The 15,859-nt window shown below is 42.4% G+C and overlaps 1 protein-coding gene and 5 non-coding genes across 6 annotated transcripts in view; 5 read left to right on the top strand and 1 right to left on the bottom strand.

Moving 5' to 3' along the window:
• LOC122816738 (mucin-4-like) overlaps window positions 1-15,859 on the bottom strand; it is a 544,109-nt gene that overhangs the window by 408,009 nt on the left and 120,241 nt on the right. The window lies entirely within an intron of this gene.
• TRNAL-UAG lies at window positions 2,094-2,175 on the top strand. Its single transcript has one exon. It is a non-coding gene; the product is annotated as a tRNA-Leu (tRNA).
• On the top strand, window positions 5,293-5,374 carry TRNAL-UAG. The gene has a single exon. It is a non-coding gene; the product is annotated as a tRNA-Leu (tRNA).
• TRNAL-UAG lies at window positions 8,492-8,573 on the top strand. Its single transcript has one exon. It is a non-coding gene; the product is annotated as a tRNA-Leu (tRNA).
• Window positions 11,691-11,772, top strand: TRNAL-UAG. Its single transcript has one exon. It is a non-coding gene; the product is annotated as a tRNA-Leu (tRNA).
• TRNAL-UAG lies at window positions 14,886-14,967 on the top strand. Its single transcript has one exon. It is a non-coding gene; the product is annotated as a tRNA-Leu (tRNA).

The raw sequence follows: 15,859 nt of genomic DNA, 5'->3' as shown, positions 1-15,859 counted from the left end.
ATAAACTATAATTCTGCACTGAGACTTGGCAGAGTATTACATAGGTTGCAGTTGAGGTTGATTAGCAGGTTGAGTTTGTGTCAGCTAATACAGATGCATAGCCTCCAAGGTTTGATGACTGGCAAGTAGAAGGGTCGCTGCACTTTCAGGACATTAAAAGCCTAGCACCTTTCGGTCGATAGCATAGAATTAATTCTTGTACGCGGCAGCATCTGAGAGGTAGACATGTTCTCACTGATGTCAACACAGACTTGGTGGCTAAAATCAGGTAGGAAGAAACGTCAAGAAAACACAGCATCTGGACTTGGTGGGTGAGCACAGCCAGGGAAAAAAAATGAGTAAATAAAAATGAAAAGGCAACACAACAAAAGCAGTGAAGGGGAAAACTAAAATAAAGCACAGCAAAGCAATGAGACCCTATCACCAACCTGAAAGGATGACTTGAAGAAGAGCAGAGCAAAGGCCACAGTTGCTAAGGGATCCCAAGCCTCAGCAATGCTCACCGTACAACCTTACAGAGAGCTGGGTCTCCTGATATGAAGAGCAAAAGTCTCACTAATAGGTTAGCGAGAGGCAGTGATCCAGTCGTGGGGAGAACACCACAAGGAGTTAAGCTGATACGCCTAGGAGACTTGGATTTAAAATTCTATCTGATACCGATAAAACGTTTCAAAGTGCAAGTCTAAGCTAAAGCATGGCATTTTGGGTATGCTAATCAGCAACTTCTTGCTGTTTTATTTTTATAGCATTTTTCCTTTGTCGGGTTTTGAAATCAAAGGATTGAACACAGTGCCGACATTCTATCTTTAGCCCTGCCTCAATGTCCTGATATTTGAGCAGCAGAGGGAACAGACTGATAGGAATTACCACCAAGACGGCTGATTGCAATGCTTTACCACTGAATCGGACCTGTAATATTTTCATCCTGTTTAAGCGGATTCACAAATTGAATCTGTTGTTGCTCAGTGTAGATGTGACCACACTTTTCTTTATTTATAAAATAAATTAAACAAACAATCTAAAAAAGAAAGTGCTAAATCTTTTTTCCCTATGCAGCTAATAAATCCTTCATTTAATACCAAGGCATGAGTGCAAAGTCTTTTTATTATCTATGATCTGTGAATTGTCTCATTTTTTTTTAAGTGCTGCTTTTTTAGTCCATCTCGTGTTCTTGTTTTCCCCATCATTGCCCTGCGTTTGACTTTGCTAGTAGGAGTGACAACACTTTATGTGACGTGACTACCTCTGTTGTGAAGTAGTGCTCATTATGTCTTTCTTACTGACTGCCAGCAGGTTGCTTGCGTTGTGATGGAGTGCTTCCTATGTCTTTCTCACTGGCTATTGTCACAAACAGGTTGGCGGTTAGAACTCTGACGTCAGACATTCTACATGTAAAAATTACATTCTCGGCTGAAGTTTTATTAGTATCACCACCACTCAAGGTGTAGATGGTGCAGCTTTTGAGACAGGAGATTCTCTGCACTGTAGAGCATTCATACAGGTGAAGGCTGAGAGACTTTCAGATTTAAAACATCTTTTTCTCTGCAGTTTAGCCCATATCTCATTTTTAGTCTAGAGTTGTAGGTGATTTTCAAGAAGTACATTTACTCTTTCCTACATGGAGGTAGTAGAAATGTGTTCCTTCACCTCGTTTGTTTCCTTCCTCACTTAATTCTTTCATTCACTCATGTCTCACTTTATACAGTACAGTACAGGGAAAAATGTGCCAAACAGCTTAAAGCAGCAGAAATAAAAATATCACTGGAAATGTCAGTAGAAAGAATCAGGGAAGGAGCCCTGGTAACCATAATAGCTGTTCTCCTGTCGAACACTAGGGTCTATGTTGCAAACATTCTGCTTTTCAGGTGCTTCCAGTCACAGGTTTCCTCGTTAGTATAACAGGGTCTGAATGATTTAATCTGGTAGCTAAAGCAGTAGGATAAGGGGCTGGGAGTTGGCATAATTGTTAAGGTACCACAAACCACAACAAAGTCCCGAAAAAAAAACAGGCATTGCTTATGTCTGGCAGTTGGTGCAGTTGATAAGGCTGTAAGCTGTACTGCTAAGGGTATAGAGTCTGAGTCATCCAGGGTGGTAGTGTGGCCGAGCGGTCTAAGGCGCTGGATTTAGGCTCCAGTCTCTCTGGAGGCGTGGGTTCGAATCCCACCACTGCCAGTTTAAAGCTCTGAACTGCTGTGACGTGTTTTTAATTCTCTCTCTCAGTCCTCATCTGCCTGTTATGCATCCCCAAGCACGTCGATTAACCCAGACAGCGAATCAGAGCATGTGGGAGTTTCGGTTAGGCTCCTCATTGGTCTGTATGAGTGCATGCCTAGTACCTTACTGTGAACTCAGTCTCAGGACCTTTTCGCCGTTGTATCAGCAGTGGGTGTAGCACAGATATCAAGAAGGTCAGCCCCCCCCCTCTGTAGTGGTGTAGGCCAAAATGGTAGCAAACTTTGTGTAGGTGTATCCTCTAATGTTCTCGTGCGTTAGGTTATGCAGCTAAACTACGTCTCTTCCGTTCAGCGATACCTTAACCCATCTTTTACTTGAAAATGACAAGACCCTGCCCTGCTGAGTGGTAGCACGTTAGTTGAACTATGTATCATAAAGTCACTGGAAGAACCGAACATTTTATTCCTCTGTACATTGTGTTCCAAATGTACGCTACAGAGTTGAAAACAGCTGCTGTTTTAATAACTAGTTTTTATGTTCATAAGCAGCGTGTAGGCCTGTGGTGAAGGAGGCCATTGAGGGGCCTGTCTCAGTTTCTGCAGCACCCCAAAATACAGCCTAGTTACACAACAATGAAAAGTATCTCGATAACAAGTCCCTCCCTAAGGCATCACACTAAATGCCAGACTCACGCACGAAGCTTTGTAGCTGGGTGGGCTTAACGGCCGACATTTCGGTTGCCAGCAGATCGTTTTCAACCTATTGCACCACGGAGATGTGAGCACAAGCCTTCCAAAAGTTCAGAAAAAAAATAGAACCCTGTACATTATGCTACAAATTCAAAAGAGAGCAAGCTAAACGGTATGTTTCATCCTGCGAGAAATACTTTTAGTACTTTTTGCGTTATAAGGTAAGGTTTGAAATGTCATCAACATGGTACGGTACACCTCTTTTAAAAGAAGTTGAGAAATTTAAAAGAAAACGTGTGCCGGCAACTCTCCTAGTTCGGCTAAGAGCAGAAATAAACTATAATTCTGCACTGAGACTTGGCAGAGTATTACATAGGTTGCAGTTGAGGTTGATTAGCAGGTTGAGTTTGTGTCAGCTAATACAGATGCATAGCCTCCAAGGTTTGATGACTGGCAAGTAGAAGGGTCGCTGCACTTTCAGGACATTAAAAGCCTAGCACCTTTCGGTCGATAGCATAGAATTAATTCTTGTACGCGGCAGCATCTGAGAGGTAGACATGTTCTCACTGATGTCAACACAGACTTGGTGGCTAAAATCAGGTAGGAAGAAACGTCAAGAAAACACAGCATCTGGACTTGGTGGGTGAGCACAGCCAGGGAAAAAAAATGAGTAAATAAAAATGAAAAGGCAACACAACAAAAGCAGTGAAGGGGAAAACTAAAATAAAGCACAGCAAAGCAATGAGACCCTATCACCAACCTGAAAGGATGACTTGAAGAAGAGCAGAGCAAAGGCCACAGTTGCTAAGGGATCCCAAGCCTCAGCAATGCTCACCGTACAACCTTACAGAGAGCTGGGTCTCCTGATATGAAGAGCAAAAGTCTCACTAATAGGTTAGCGAGAGGCAGTGATCCAGTCGTGGGGAGAACACCACAAGGAGTTAAGCTGATACGCCTAGGAGACTTGGATTTAAAATTCTATCTGATACCGATAAAACGTTTCAAAGTGCAAGTCTAAGCTAAAGCATGGCATTTTGGGTATGCTAATCAGCAACTTCTTGCTGTTTTATTTTTATAGCATTTTTCCTTTGTCGGGTTTTGAAATCAAAGGATTGAACACAGTGCCGACATTCTATCTTTAGCCCTGCCTCAATGTCCTGATATTTGAGCAGCAGAGGGAACAGACTGATAGGAATTACCACCAAGACGGCTGATTGCAATGCTTTACCACTGAATCGGACCTGTAATATTTTCATCCTGTTTAAGCGGATTCACAAATTGAATCTGTTGTTGCTCAGTGTAGATGTGACCACACTTTTCTTTATTTATAAAATAAATTAAACAAACAATCTAAAAAAGAAAGTGCTAAATCTTTTTTCCCTATGCAGCTAATAAATCCTTCATTTAATACCAAGGCATGAGTGCAAAGTCTTTTTATTATCTATGATCTGTGAATTGTCTCATTTTTTTTTAAGTGCTGCTTTTTTAGTCCATCTCGTGTTCTTGTTTTCCCCATCATTGCCCTGCGTTTGACTTTGCTAGTAGGAGTGACAACACTTTATGTGACGTGACTACCTCTGTTGTGAAGTAGTGCTCATTATGTCTTTCTTACTGACTGCCAGCAGGTTGCTTGCGTTGTGATGGAGTGCTTCCTATGTCTTTCTCACTGGCTATTGTCACAAACAGGTTGGCGGTTAGAACTCTGACGTCAGACATTCTACATGTAAAAATTACATTCTCGGCTGAAGTTTTATTAGTATCACCACCACTCAAGGTGTAGATGGTGCAGCTTTTGAGACAGGAGATTCTCTGCACTGTAGAGCATTCATACAGGTGAAGGCTGAGAGACTTTCAGATTTAAAACATCTTTTTCTCTGCAGTTTAGCCCATATCTCATTTTTAGTCTAGAGTTGTAGGTGATTTTCAAGAAGTACATTTACTCTTTCCTACATGGAGGTAGTAGAAATGTGTTCCTTCACCTCGTTTGTTTCCTTCCTCACTTAATTCTTTCATTCACTCATGTCTCACTTTATACAGTACAGTACAGGGAAAAATGTGCCAAACAGCTTAAAGCAGCAGAAATAAAAATATCACTGGAAATGTCAGTAGAAAGAATCAGGGAAGGAGCCCTGGTAACCATAATAGCTGTTCTCCTGTCGAACACTAGGGTCTATGTTGCAAACATTCTGCTTTTCAGGTGCTTCCAGTCACAGGTTTCCTCGTTAGTATAACAGGGTCTGAATGATTTAATCTGGTAGCTAAAGCAGTAGGATAAGGGGCTGGGAGTTGGCATAATTGTTAAGGTACCACAAACCACAACAAAGTCCCGAAAAAAAAACAGGCATTGCTTATGTCTGGCAGTTGGTGCAGTTGATAAGGCTGTAAGCTGTACTGCTAAGGGTATAGAGTCTGAGTCATCCAGGGTGGTAGTGTGGCCGAGCGGTCTAAGGCGCTGGATTTAGGCTCCAGTCTCTCTGGAGGCGTGGGTTCGAATCCCACCACTGCCAATTTAAAGCTCTGAACTGCTGTGACGTGTTTTTAATTCTCTCTCTCAGTCCTCATCTGCCTGTTATGCATCCCCAAGCACGTCGATTAACCCAGACAGCGAATCAGAGCATGTGGGAGTTTCGGTTAGGCTCCTCATTGGTCTGTATGAGTGCATGCCTAGTACCTTACTGTGAACTCAGTCTCAGGACCTTTTCGCCGTTGTATCAGCAGTGGGTGTAGCACAGATATCAAGAAGGTCAGCCCCCCCCCTCTGTAGTGGTGTAGGCCAAAATGGTAGCAAACTTTGTGTAGGTGTATCCTCTAATGTTCTCGTGCATGAGGTTATGCAGCTACACTACGTGTCTTCCGTTCAGCGATACCTTAACCCATCTTTTACTTGAAAATGACAAGACCCTGCCCTGCTGAGTGGTAGCACGTTAGTTGAACTATGTATCATAAAGTCACTGGAAGAACCGAACATTTTATTCCTCTGTACATTGTGTTCCAAATGTACGCTACAGAGTTGAAAACAGCTGCTGTTTTAATAACTAGTTTTTATGTTCATAAGCAGCGTGTAGGCCTGTGGTGAAGGAGGCCATTGAGGGGCCTGTCTCAGTTTCTGCAGCACCCCAAAATACAGCCTAGTTACACAACAATGAAAAGTATCTCGATAACAAGTCCCTCCCTAAGGCATCACACTAAATGCCAGACTCACGCACGAAGCTTTGTAGCTGGGTGGGCTTAACGGCCGACATTTCGGTTGCCAGCAGATCGTTTTCAACCTATTGCACCACGGAGATGTGAGCACAAGCCTTCCAAAAGTTCAGAAAAAAAATAGAACCCTGTACATTATGCTACAAATTCAAAAGAGAGCAAGCTAAACGGTATGTTTCATCCTGCGAGAAATACTTTTAGTACTTTTGCGTTATAAGGTAAGGTTTGAAATGTCATCAACATGGTACGGTACACCTCTTTTAAAAGAAGTTGAGAAATTTAAAAGAAAACGTGTGCCGGCAACTCTCCAAGTTCGGCTAAGAGCAGAAATAAACTATAATTCTGCACTGAGACTTGGCAGAGTATTACATAGGTTGCAGTTGAGCTTGATTAGCAGGTTGAGTTTGTGTCAGCTAATACAGATGCATAGCCTCCAAGGTTTGATGACTGGCAAGTAGAAGGGTCGCTGCACTTTCAGGACATTAAAAGCCTAGCACCTTTCGGTCGATAGCATAGAATTAATTCTTGTACACGACAGCATCTGAGAGGTAGACATATTCTCACTGATGTCAACACAGACTTGGTGGCTAAAATCAGGTAGGAAGAAACGTCAAGAAAACACAGCATCTGGACTTGGTGGGTGAGCACAGCCAGGGAAAAAAAATGAGTAAATAAAAATGAAAAGGCAACACAACAAAAGCAGTGAAGGGGAAAAAGTAAAATAAAGCACAGCAAAGCAATGAGACCCTGTCACCAACCTGAAAGGATGACTTGAAGATGAGCAGAGCAAAGGCCACAGCTGATAAGGGATCCCAAGCCTCAGCAATGCTCACCGTACAACCTTACAGAGAGCTGGGTCTCCTGATATGAAGAGCAAAAGTCTCACTAATAGGTTAGCGAGAGGCAGTGATCCAGTCGTGGGGAGAACACCACAAGGAGTTAAGCTGATACGCCTAGGAGACTTGGATTTAAAATTCTATCTGATACCGATAAAACGTTTCAAAGTGCAAGTCTAAGCTAAAGCATGGCATTTTGGGTATGCTAATCAGCAACTTCTTGCTGTTTTATTTTTATAGCATTTTTCCTTTGTCGGGTTTTGAAATCAAAGGATTGAACACAGTGCCGACATTCTATCTTTAGCCCTGCCTCAATGTCCTGATATTTGAGCAGCAGAGGGAACAGACTGATAGGAATTACCACCAAGACGGCTGATTGCAATGCTTTACCACTGAATCGGACCTGTAATATTTTCATCCTGTTTAAGCGGATTCACAAATTGAATCTGTTGTTGCTCAGTGTAGATGTGACCACACTTTTCTTTATTTATAAAATAAATTAAACAAACAATCTAAAAAAGAAAGTGCTAAATCTTTTTTCCCTATGCAGCTAATAAATCCTTCATTTAATACCAAGGCATGAGTGCAAAGTCTTTTTATTATCTATGATCTGTGAATTGTCTCATTTTTTTTTAAGTGCTGCTTTTTTAGTCCATCTCGTGTTCTTGTTTTCCCCATCATTGCCCTGCGTTTGACTTTGCTAGTAGGAGTGACAACACTTTATGTGACGTGACTACCTCTGTTGTGAAGTAGTGCTCATTATGTCTTTCTTACTGACTGCCAGCAGGTTGCTTGCGTTGTGATGGAGTGCTTCCTATGTCTTTCTCACTGGCTATTGTCACAAACAGGTTGGCGGTTAGAACTCTGACGTCAGACATTCTACATGTAAAAATTACATTCTCGGCTGAAGTTTTATTAGTATCACCACCACTCAAGGTGTAGATGGTGCAGCTTTTGAGACAGGAGATTCTCTGCACTGTAGAGCATTCATACAGGTGAAGGCTGAGAGACTTTCAGATTTAAAACATCTTTTTCTCTGCAGTTTAGCCCATATCTCATTTTTAGTCTAGAGTTGTAGGTGATTTTCAAGAAGTACATTTACTCTTTCCTACATGGAGGTAGTAGAAATGTGTTCCTTCACCTCGTTTGTTTCCTTCCTCACTTAATTCTTTCATTCACTCATGTCTCACTTTATACAGTACAGTACAGGGAAAAATGTGCCAAACAGCTTAAAGCAGCAGAAATAAAAATATCACTGGAAATGTCAGTAGAAAGAATCAGGGAAGGAGCCCTGGTAACCATAATAGCTGTTCTCCTGTCGAACACTAGGGTCTATGTTGCAAACATTCTGCTTTTCAGGTGCTTCCAGTCACAGGTTTCCTCGTTAGTATAACAGGGTCTGAATGATTTAATCTGGTAGCTAAAGCAGTAGGATAAGGGGCTGGGAGTTGGCATAATTGTTAAGGTACCACAAACCACAACAAAGTCCCGAAAAAAAAACAGGCATTGCTTATGTCTGGCAGTTGGTGCAGTTGATAAGGCTGTAAGCTGTACTGCTAAGGGTATAGAGTCTGAGTCATCCAGGGTGGTAGTGTGGCCGAGCGGTCTAAGGCGCTGGATTTAGGCTCCAGTCTCTCTGGAGGCGTGGGTTCGAATCCCACCACTGCCAATTTAAAGCTCTGAACTGCTGTGACGTGTTTTTAATTCTCTCTCTCAGTCCTCATCTGCCTGTTATGCATCCCCAAGCACGTCGATTAACCCAGACAGCGAATCAGAGCATGTGGGAGTTTCGGTTAGGCTCCTCATTGGTCTGTATGAGTGCATGCCTAGTACCTTACTGTGAACTCAGTCTCAGGACCTTTTCGCCGTTGTATCAGCAGTGGGTGTAGCACAGATATCAAGAAGGTCAGCCCCCCCCCTCTGTAGTGGTGTAGGCCAAAATGGTAGCAAACTTTGTGTAGGTGTATCCTCTAATGTTCTCGTGCGTTAGGTTATGCAGCTAAACTACGTCTCTTCCGTTCAGCGATACCTTAACCCATCTTTTACTTGAAAATGACAAGACCCTGCCCTGCTGAGTGGTAGCACGTTAGTTGAACTATGTATCATAAAGTCACTGGAAGAACCGAACATTTTATTCCTCTGTACATTGTGTTCCAAATGTACGCTACAGAGTTGAAAACAGCTGCTGTTTTAATAACTAGTTTTTATGTTCATAAGCAGCGTGTAGGCCTGTGGTGAAGGAGGCCATTGAGGGGCCTGTCTCAGTTTCTGCAGCACCCCAAAATACAGCCTAGTTACACAACAATGAAAAGTATCTCGATAACAAGTCCCTCCCTAAGGCATCACACTAAATGCCAGACTCACGCACGAAGCTTTGTAGCTGGGTGGGCTTAACGGCCGACATTTCGGTTGCCAGCAGATCGTTTTCAACCTATTGCACCACGGAGATGTGAGCACAAGCCTTCCAAAAGTTCAGAAAAAAAATAGAACCCTGTACATTATGCTACAAATTCAAAAGAGAGCAAGCTAAACGGTATGTTTCATCCTGCGAGAAATACTTTTAGTACTTTTTGCGTTATAAGGTAAGGTTTGAAATGTCATCAACATGGTACGGTACACCTCTTTTAAAAGAAGTTGAGAAATTTAAAAGAAAACGTGTGCCGGCAACTCTCCAAGTTCGGCTAAGAGCAGAAATAAACTATAATTCTGCACTGAGACTTGGCAGAGTATTACATAGGTTGCAGTTGAGGTTGATTAGCAGGTTGAGTTTGTGTCAGCTAATACAGATGCATAGCCTCCAAGGTTTGATGACTGGCAAGTAGAAGGGTCGCTGCACTTTCAGGACATTAAAAGCCTAGCACCTTTCGGTCGATAGCATAGAATTAATTCTTGTACGCGGCAGCATCTGAGAGGTAGACATGTTCTCACTGATGTCAACACAGACTTGGTGGCTAAAATCAGGTAGGAAGAAACGTCAAGAAAACACAGCATCTGGACTTGGTGGGTGAGCACAGCCAGGGAAAAAAAATGAGTAAATAAAAATGAAAAGGCAACACAACAAAAGCAGTGAAGGGGAAAACTAAAATAAAGCACAGCAAAGCAATGAGACCCTATCACCGACCTGAAAGGATGACTTGAAGAAGAGCAGAGCAAAGGCCACAGTTGATAAGGGATCCCAAGCCTCAGCAATGCTCACCGTACAACCTTACAGAGAGCTGGGTCTCCTGATATGAAGAGCAAAAGTCTCACTAATAGGTTAGCGAGAGGCAGTGATCCAGTCGTGGGGAGAACACCACAAGGAGTTAAGCTGATACGCCTAGGAGACTTGGATTTAAAATTCTATCTGATACCGATAAAACGTTTCAAAGTGCAAGTCTAAGCTAAAGCATGGCATTTTGGGTATGCTAATCAGCAACTTCTTGCTGTTTTATTTTTATAGCATTTTTCCTTTGTCGGGTTTTGAAATCAAAGGATTGAACACAGTGCCGACATTCTATCTTTAGCCCTGCCTCAATGTCCTGATATTTGAGCAGCAGAGGGAACAGACTGATAGGAATTACCACCAAGACGGCTGATTGCAATGCTTTACCACTGAATCGGACCTGTAATATTTTCATCCTGTTTAAGCGGATTCACAAATTGAATCTGTTGTTGCTCAGTGTAGATGTGACCACACTTTTCTTTATTTATAAAATAAATTAAACAAACAATCTAAAAAAGAAAGTGCTAAATCTTTTTTCCCTATGCAGCTAATAAATCCTTCATTTAATACCAAGGCATGAGTGCAAAGTCTTTTTATTATCTATGATCTGTGAATTGTCTCATTTTTTTTTAAGTGCTGCTTTTTTAGTCCATCTCGTGTTCTTGTTTTCCCCATCATTGCCCTGCGTTTGACTTTGCTAGTAGGAGTGACAACACTTTATGTGACGTGACTACCTCTGTTGTGAAGTAGTGCTCATTATGTCTTTCTTACTGACTGCCAGCAGGTTGCTTGCGTTGTGATGGAGTGCTTCCTATGTCTTTCTCACTGGCTATTGTCACAAACAGGTTGGCGGTTAGAACTCTGACGTCAGACATTCTACATGTAAAAATTACATTCTCGGCTGAAGTTTTATTAGTATCACCACCACTCAAGGTGTAGATGGTGCAGCTTTTGAGACAGGAGATTCTCTGCACTGTAGAGCATTCATACAGGTGAAGGCTGAGAGACTTTCAGATTTAAAACATCTTTTTCTCTGCAGTTTAGCCCATATCTCATTTTTAGTCTAGAGTTGTAGGTGATTTTCAAGAAGTACATTTACTCTTTCCTACATGGAGGTAGTAGAAATGTGTTCCTTCACCTCGTTTGTTTCCTTCCTCACTTAATTCTTTCATTCACTCATGTCTCACTTTATACAGTACAGTACAGGGAAAAATGTGCCAAACAGCTTAAAGCAGCAGAAATAAAAATATCACTGGAAATGTCAGTAGAAAGAATCAGGGAAGGAGCCCTGGTAACCATAATAGCTGTTCTCCTGTCGAACACTAGGGTCTATGTTGCAAACATTCTGCTTTTCAGGTGCTTCCAGTCACAGGTTTCCTCGTTAGTATAACAGGGTCTGAATGATTTAATCTGGTAGCTAAAGCAGTAGGATAAGGGGCTGGGAGTTGGCATAATTGTTAAGGTACCACAAACCACAACAAAGTCCCGAAAAAAAAACAGGCATTGCTTATGTCTGGCAGTTGGTGCAGTTGATAAGGCTGTAAGCTGTACTGCTAAGGGTATAGAGTCTGAGTCATCCAGGGTGGTAGTGTGGCCGAGCGGTCTAAGGCGCTGGATTTAGGCTCCAGTCTCTCTGGAGGCGTGGGTTCGAATCCCACCACTGCCAATTTAAAGCTCTGAACTGCTGTGACGTGTTTTAATTCTCTCTCTCAGTCCTCATCTGCCTGTTATGCATCCCCAAGCACGTCGATTAACCCAGACAGCGAATCAGAGCATGTGGGAGTTTCGGTTAGGCTCCTCATTGGTCTGTATGAGTGCATGCCTAGTACCTTACTGTGAACTCAGTCTCAGGACCTTTTCGCCGTTGTATCAGCAGTGGGTGTAGCACAGATATCAAGAAGGTCAGCCCCCCCCCTCTGTAGTGGTGTAGGCCAAAATGGTAGCAAACTTTGTGTAGGTGTATCCTCTAATGTTCTCGTGCGTTAGGTTATGCAGCTAAACCACGTCTCTTCCGTTCAGCGATACCTTAACCCATCTTTTACTTGAAAATGACAAGACCCTGCCCTGCTGAGTGGTAGCACGTTAGTTGAACTATGTATCATAAAGTCACTGGAAGAACCGAACATTTTATTCCTCTGTACATTGTGTTCCAAATGTACGCTACAGAGTTGAAAACAGCTGCTGTTTTAATAACTAGTTTTTATGTTCATAAGCAGCGTGTAGGCCTGTGGTGAAGGAGGCCATTGAGGGGCCTGTCTCAGTTTCTGCAGCACCCCAAAATACAGCCTAGTTACACAACAATGAAAAGTATCTCGATAACAAGTCCCTCCCTAAGGCATCACACTAAATGCCAGACTCACGCACGAAGCTTTGTAGCTGGGTGGGCTTAACGGCCGACATTTCGGTTGCCAGCAGATCGTTTTCAACCTATTGCACCACGGAGATGTGAGCACAAGCCTTCCAAAAGTTCAGAAAAAAATAGAACCCTGTACATTATGCTACAAATTCAAAAGAGAGCAAGCTAAACGGTATGTTTCATCCTGCGAGAAATACTTTTAGTACTTTTTGCGTTATAAGGTAAGGTTTGAAATGTCGTCGACATGGTACGGTACACCTCTTTTAAAAGAAGTTGAGAAATTTAAAAGAAAACGTGTGCCGGCAACTCTCCAAGTTCGGCTAAGAGCAGAAATAAACTATAATTCTGCACTGAGACTTGGCAGAGTATTACATAGGTTGCAGTTGAGGTTGATTAGCAGGTTGAGTTTGTGTCAGCTAATACAGATGCATAGCCTCCAAGGTTTGATGACTGGCAAGTAGAAGGGTCGCTGCACTTTCAGGACATTAAAAGCCTAGCACCTTTCGGTCGATAGCATAGAATTAATTCTTGTACACGGCAGCATCTGAGAGGTAGACATGTTCTCACTGATGTCAACACAGACTTGGTGGCTAAAATCAGGTAGGAAGAAACGTCAAGAAAACACAGCATCTGGACTTGGTGGGTGAGCACAGCCAGGGAAAAAAAATGAGTAAATAAAAATGAAAAGGCAACACAACAAAAGCAGTGAAGGGGAAAACTAAAATAAAGCACAGCAAAGCAATGAGACCCTATCACCAACCTGAAAGGATGACTTGAAGAAGAGCAGAGCAAAGGCCACAGTTGATAAGGGATCCCAAGCCTCAGCAATGCTCACCGTACAACCTTACAGAGAGCTGGGTCTCCTGATATGAAGAGCAAAAGTCTCACTAATAGGTTAGCGAGAGGCAGTGATCCAGTCGTGGGGAGAACACCACAAGGAGTTAAGCTGATACGCCTAGGAGACTTGGATTTAAAATTCTATCTGATACCGATAAAACGTTTCAAAGTGCAAGTCTAAGCTAAAGCATGGCATTTTGGGTATGCTAATCAGCAACTTCTTGCTGTTTTATTTTTATAGCATTTTTCCTTTGTCGGGTTTTGAAATCAAAGGATTGAACACAGTGCCGACATTCTATCTTTAGCCCTGCCTCAATGTCCTGATATTTGAGCAGCAGAGGGAACAGACTGATAGGAATTACCACCAAGACGGCTGATTGCAATGCTTTACCACTGAATCGGACCTGTAATATTTTCATCCTGTTTAAGCGGATTCACAAATTGAATCTGTTGTTGCTCAGTGTAGATGTGACCACACTTTTCTTTATTTATAAAATAAATTAAACAAACAATCTATAAATTTAAGTGCTAATTCTTTTTTCCTTATGTTGTTAATAAATCCTTCATTTAATACCAAGGCATGAGTGCAAAGTCTTTTATTATCTATGATCTGTGAATTGTCTCATTTTTTTTTAAGTGCTGCTTTTTTAGTCCATCTCGTGTTCTTGTTTTCCCCATCATTGCCCTGCGTTTGACTTTGCTAGTAGGAGTGACAACACTTTATGTGACGTGACTACCTCTGTTGTGAAGTAGTGCTCATTATGTCTTTCTTACTGACTGCCAGCAGGTTGCTTGCGTTGTGATGGAGTGCTTCCTATGTCTTTCTCACTGGCTATTGTCACAAACAGGTTGGCGGTTAGAACTCTGACGTCAGACATTCTACATGTAAAAATTACATTCTCGGCTGAAGTTTTATTAGTATCACCACCACTCAAGGTGTAGATGGTGCAGCTTTTGAGACAGGAGATTCTCTGCACTGTAGAGCATTCATACAGGTGAAGGCTGAGAGACTTTCAGATTTAAAACATCTTTTTCTCTGCAGTTTAGCCCATATCTCATTTTTAGTCTAGAGTTGTAGGTGATTTTCAAGAAGTACATTTACTCTTTCCTACATGGAGGTAGTAGAAATGTGTTCCTTCACCTCGTTTGTTTCCTTCCTCACTTAATTCTTTCATTCACTCATGTCTCACTTTATACAGTACAGTACAGGGAAAATGTGCCAAACAGCTTAAAGCAGCAGAAATAAAAATATCACTGGAAATGTCAGTAGAAAGAATCAGGGAAGGAGCCCTGGTAACCATAATAGCTGTTCTCCTGTCGAACACTAGGGTCTATGTTGCAAACATTCTGCTTTTCAGGTGCTTCCAGTCACAGGTTTCCTCGTTAGTATAACAGGGTCTGAATGATTTAATCTGGTAGCTAAAGCAGTAGGATAAGGGGCTGGGAGTTGGCATAATTGTTAAGGTACCACAAACCACAACAAAGTCCCGAAAAAAAAACAGGCATTGCTTATGTCTGGCAGTTGGTGCAGTTGATAAGGCTGTAAGCTGTACTGCTAAGGGTATAGAGTCTGAGTCATCCAGGGTGGTAGTGTGGCCGAGCGGTCTAAGGCGCTGGATTTAGGCTCCAGTCTCTCTGGAGGCGTGGGTTCGAATCCCACCACTGCCAATTTAAAGCTCTGAACTGCTGTGACGTGTTTTTAATTCTCTCTCTCAGTCCTCATCTGCCTGTTATGCATCCCCAAGCACGACGATTAACCCAGACAGCGAATCAGAGCATGTGGGAGTTTCGGTTAGGCTCCTCATTGGTCTGTATGAGTGCATGCCTAGTACCTTACTGTGAACTCAGTCTCAGGACCTTTTCGCCGTTGTATCAGCAGTGGGTGTAGCACAGATATCAAGAAGGTCAGCCCCCCCCCTCTGTAGTGGTGTAGGCCAAAATGGTAGCAAACTTTGTGTAGGTGTATCCTCTAATGTTCTCGTGCGTTAGGTTATGCAGCTAAACTACGTCTCTTCCGCTCAGCGATACCTTAACCCATCTTTTACTTGAAAATGACAAGACCCTGCCCTGCTGAGTGGTAGCACGTTAGTTGAACTATGTATCATAAAGTCACTGGAAGAACCGAACATTTTATTCCTCTGTACATTGTGTTCCAAATGTACGCTACAGAGTTGAAAACAGCTGCTGTTTTAATAACTAGTTTTTATGTTCATAAGCAGCGTGTAGGCCTGTGGTGAAGGAGGCCATTGAGGGGCCTGTCTCAGTTTCTGCAGCACCCCAAAATACAGCCTAGTTACACAACAATGAAAAGTATCTCGATAACAAGTCCCTCCCTAAGGCATCACACTAAATGCCAGACTCACGCACGAAGCTTTGTAGCTGGGTGGGCTTAACGGCCGACATTTCGGTTGCCAGCAGATCGTTTTCAACCTATTGCACCACGGAGATGTGAGCACAAGCCTTCCAAAAGTTCAGAAAAAATAGAACCCTGTTCATTATGGTACAAATTCCAAAGGGAGCAAGCTAAACGGTATGTTTCATCCTGCGAAATACTTTTAGT

The sequence above is a fragment of the Protopterus annectens genome, chromosome 12.part0 (assembly GCF_019279795.1).
Source record: "Protopterus annectens isolate FY-2018-M chromosome 12.part0, PAN1.0, whole genome shotgun sequence".
Classification (NCBI taxonomy): Eukaryota; Metazoa; Chordata; order Ceratodontiformes; family Protopteridae; genus Protopterus; species Protopterus annectens.
Note: the sequence above shows the minus strand (reverse complement) of the source record. Positions and strands in the feature narration are given on the sequence as shown.